Consider the following 5,430-nt stretch of genomic DNA (forward strand, 5'->3'; position numbering starts at 1 on the left):
GTTGACTAGAAAATGTTGATACAAGAAATGCCGAATGTTTTAAAACAAGAAGAAGAAGAAAAAATCTCACGTTCTTCCTGTATTTGACAAGAAGGGTGAAGCAAGCATGTCACAACTTCTTTTTTATATAGTTTTGAAATCTACAGGCTGATTATGAAAAATCTGTTTCTTAAAGGGCTTTTAAAGGATTTTTTTTTTGTTATCTTAATAGCTTCCTTTACCTTAATGCAGTGCTGTTTTCATGTCCTCATTGTTCGTTTTTGCTCTCAAGTTGCTGTAATTATTCTCTGATCTCCACACTTCATGGTTGTCTGTTTCCTGATGACCACAGTACTGGGAGCTTTCTCTCTGTGGTCACTAATCAAGGAGGTGTGATTACCGTGTGTCTAAAACCCCACAGCACCAATCAGTTTTGTTTTCCAAACCATCACTGCTCTATGGCTCAGTGGCTCTGTACATCACAGAAGCAGGAAACAACATGTAAAAACGAAACAAGAAACTGCAGGTACATTATATGATTGATTTGTATCTATTTTTAATCATTTTTAAAAGGAATCAGTTAACTATTATGTCTCTATACCCTGTAAACAGTCATTTCAGCGAAAAAAATAATTTCCTTTACAACTCCTTTAATGTCAGATCATATACTGTATTTATTGGCGTATAACACTCACTTATTTACCTGAAAATAGAGGGTAAACTGTGCCTGCGTGTTATACGCAGGGGACCGTGAAAAGTTTTTTCCCTGAAACTTCCCTCTTAAATTTAGGGTGCGTGTTATACGCCGATAAATACGGTAGATACATTTTTTTTTTTACATTTTTTGTGTTTTTTTTTTTATTATCGTCTGTGGGACCAGGAAGGAATTGTTATGTCCCTCACTAGAACATATTGGATCATTCTTTATAGAGTTTATTAATTTCATTGTCTTCCTCCAGATTAACTGTAGGTATAGGGTTCTGTATATGGAGGTTTTCTATTTATTTATTCTATTGGTTGAACTGAATGGACTTGCATCTTTTTTGACGTCACATATGACATAACGTGTCTGAGGGAGGGTACGTGCTGACGTCACCGCATCGTTTTTCTAGGAGAACGGGCTTTTTTTAATTTTAACATGCAAACCTTTTACGCATTTATGTAAGTGCAATACTTTTTATTTATTAAATTGATTAGACTGTATAATGCTATGGTCAGTCTTTCTTTCTCGTTTTTTTGCTGGGCTTACGGCCACAGACTTTATGGAGGATGACAAGGGAAGATCTGCAGTCATTTATCCTGTGCCATTGGTATATTCGGCCTTTTGATCACCCGTGCAAGTTAAAGACCTTGGCTGGGTTATAGCCACATGCCCTTTTTGCTTGCTTTTCGATAAGCAGGTTTTTCTTAACTACTAGCCGACCGCGCACCGTCATTCTACGGCGGCAGGTCGGCTCTCCTGGGCGAGAGCACGTAGTATAACGTCTGCTCTTTGAGCCGCCACTAGGGGGCGCGTGCGCGCGCCCCCCGCTCGCCCCCGACTCCCGTGCGTGTGCCCGGCGGGCTTGATCGCTGCCAGGCACCCGCGATTGCTCGTTACAGAGCGGGGACCGGGAGCTGTATCTGTAAACACACAGCTCCCGGTCCTGTCAGGGGGGGGAATGCTGATCTTCTGTTCATACAATGTATGAACAGAGGATCAGTGTTTCCCCTAGTGAGGCCACCCCCCCCTACAGTAAGAACACACCCAGGGACATACTTAACCCCTTCCCCGCCCCCTAGTGTTAACCCCTTCACTGCCAGTGGCATTTTTATAATAATCCAATGCATTTTTATAGCACTGATCGCTATAAAAGTGCCAATGGTCCCAAAAATGTGTCCGAAGTGTCCGCCATAATGTCGCAGTACCGAAAAAAAATCGCTGATCGCCGCCATTACTAGTAAAAAAAAGATATTAATAAAAATGCCATAAAAATACCCCCTATTTTGTAAACGCTATAACTTTTGCGCAAACCAATCAATAAACACTTATTGCGATTTTTTTTAACGAAAAATATGTAGAAGAAAACGTATCGGCCTAAACAGAGGAAAAAAAAACGTTTTTTTATATATTTTTGGGGATATTTATAATGGCAAAAAGTAAAAAATATTCATTTTTTTCAAAATTGTTGCTCTATTTTTGTTTATAGCGCAAAAAATAAAAACCGCAGAGGTGATCAAATACCACCAAAAGAAAGCTCTATTTGTGGGAAAAAAAGGACGCCAATTTTGTTTGGGAGCCACGTCGCACGACCGCGCAATTGTCAGTTAAAGCGGCGCAGTCACGAATCGCAAAAAGTCCTCTGGTCTTTGGGCAGCAATATGGTCCGGGGGTTAAGTGGTTAAGGTGACGGGGCACTTTCTATTTGAAGTCACTGTGGTGCCGTTGGGAAGAGGATTCATTTATCCCTAATGTTGAATAATAAACTGCCGTTCTTGAGAATAATTTCCTTCATTGTTTGGGACTTTTTAGCGCAACTTCATTTTTCTTTATCTTTTTTCAACCTAATTACATAACTAAAATAATAACTTAAGCCCCATACACACTATCAGTTTTCCTGCAGGTTTTTCTCATCAGGTTTACCAAAAACATCTAATATGAGGTCAAACCTTAAGAGTTTCAATTTGTATGCAATCAGGCAGGCCCTTGCACTTCATGGTTTTGGTATGCCGCATAAGTGCAAATATGCGCCGTCGTATCTATGCGCCGGACCCAGATACTAAGATACGCCTAAAAACAGGCTTCATCCCATCGACGTAACTTGCCTACGCTGGCGTAGAGTTGGCGCATCTTTACGCTGGATGCATTTGGCGCTCCCATTGATTTTCTATTCAAATATGCAAATGAGGGAGATACGACGATTCACGAACGTACGTGCGCCCGACGCAGTGCGCGTAAAGTTCTACGTCCGGCGTAAAGTTATGCCCCATAAAGGAGGTGTAACTCAGCAGCATCCATGCAAAGGGCTGCACCAGGGAACACAAGCCGCCGGCGTATTTTACGTAGTTTACGCTGGACGTGAATATGGCTGGGCGTAGGTTAAGTTCACGCCGTAGGCAGTGACCCAACGTATCTTAGGGAGTTGTTCCGACGTGATTCTGAGCATGTGCACTGGGATGCGTCCACGGGACGGCACATGCGCCGTTCATTATACGTATCTGTCTGGCGCACGGCCCATCATTTGCATGGGGTCACGCCTCATTTGCATGGCTCACGCCCACTTCCACCTACGCCGGCTTACGCCTAGGAAACCCAGCGCAGTTTTGGGAGCGAGTGCTTTGTGAATTATGTGCTTGCCTCTCTGCGCTGCGTCGGCGTAGTGTAAAGAAGATACGCTACGGTGGCATAAATGTGCTCCGCTGTCTGTGAATCTGGGCTGTAGTGTGTATGGGGCTTTAGATTGACTGAATGAAAACAGTATTTTCTATAATGGTCTAAATACATTTAAGATATGACTTATGTTTTCAGTTAAAATAAAATTAATTTTTTTTTGCCCAGGAAAAATAACAATCATATTATGTTTTTAACTAAAATGAGTGAATGACAGATAAAAAGTCGATCACTAAAATCTCTTACAACCTTTAACATGTTAATGCAATTTCAAACTTCATTTTATTTAAATTTTTTTAATTTTCAACTTCTATAAAAAAAATCTTTGTGTCCCTGCCATGAAGATCCTTGTTCTGGCACTTCCTGTAATAGTGTGACTATGCTCTGCTACTGTTTTGTAATTGACACGGGCTTGTGATGAAAACTATATTTCAACATACATTACACAGACATTGTCTACTGTTGTCAATATCAAAAAATCCACCTTGAGAAATGCCAAGCAGCCATAGCTGGAGATTATGAAGACAAGTAGTAATAATAATAATAAAAAAAAAAACGTTATTTTATTCTATATATCGCCTTTAACCACTTAAGACCCGGACCAAAATGCAGGTAAAGGACCAGGCCCCTTTTTGCAATTCGGCACTGCGTCGCTTTAACTGACAATTGCGCGGTCGTGCGACGTTGCTCCCAAACAAAGTTGGCGTCCTTTTTTCCCACAAATAGAGCTTTCTTTTGGTGGTATTTGATCACCTCTGCGGTTTTTATTTTTTGCGCTATAAACAAAAAAAGAGCGACAATTTTGAAAAAAAATTCAATATTGTTTTTACTTTTTGCTATAATAAATATACCCCTAAAATATATAAAAACATTTTTTTTCCTCAGTTTAGGCCGATACGTATTCTTCTACATATTTTTGGTAAAAAAAAATCTCAATAAGTGTTTATCGATTGGTTTGCACAAAATTTATAGCGTTTACAAAATAGGGGATAGTTTTATTGCATTTTTATTATTTTTTGTTTTTTTTACTACTAATGGCGGCGATCAGCGATTTTTTTTTGTGACTGCGACATTATGACGGACACTTCGGACAATTTTGACACATTTTTGGGACCATTGTCATTTTCACAGCAAAAAATGCTTTTTTTTTTTTTTTTTGTTCAATATATTTTTATTAGAGAAAAAAAAATAATTGACAAACATAAATCAAGAAGATCAGCATGACCACATATCATAACAGAAATGCACACATCAAAATAGTTATACCATTCAAATAAAGAGCCTATCACTTGGGAACGGCTACGGCAGGGCAAAAAATGCATTTAAAATGCATTGTTTATTGTGGAAATGACAGTTGCATTTTGGGAGTTAACCACAAGGGGCGCTGAAGGAGTTATGTTTCACCTAGTGTGTGTTTACAACTGTAGGGGGTGTGGCTGTAGGAGTGACGTCATCAATTGTGTCTCCCTATAAAGGAGATGACTCGATCGATGCAGCCGCCACAGTGATGCACGGGGAAGCCGTGTTTACACGCGGCTCTCCCCGTTCTTCAGCTCCGGGGACCGATCGCGGGACCCCAGCGGCGATCGGTTCCCGGAGCTTTGGACCAGGTCGCGGGCGCGCACCCGCGACCCATGGCTGGGTAGATGTACAGGACGTACCTGTAAATGCATCTGCCCAGCCGTGCCATTCTGCTAACGTATATATGCAGGAGGCAGTCGTTAAGTGGTTAAAGGTAGCTTCTCAAACAACTTAACAAGGAAAACATAAGAAATATACAGTCTAACATAAAAGAAAAAAGGGAAAAAAAATATTTTACCATTTAAGCCCCGGACCATTTGTCAGATTAAAGACCGGGTAATTTTTGTGATTCGGCACTGCGTCACTTTAACTGATGATTGTGCGGTCGTGCGATGTGGTACCCAAACAAAATTGGCGTCCTTTTTTTCCCACAAATAGAGCTTTATTTTGGTGGTATTTGATCACATCTGTGGTTTTTATTTTTTCGCTATAAAAATAAAAAAAGCAGCCAATTTTGAAAAAAAAAAAAAAAAAAACAATATTTGTAACTTTTTACTATA

Source organism: Rana temporaria, chromosome 13 (genome assembly GCF_905171775.1).
Source record: "Rana temporaria chromosome 13, aRanTem1.1, whole genome shotgun sequence".
Classification (NCBI taxonomy): domain Eukaryota; kingdom Metazoa; phylum Chordata; class Amphibia; order Anura; family Ranidae; genus Rana; species Rana temporaria.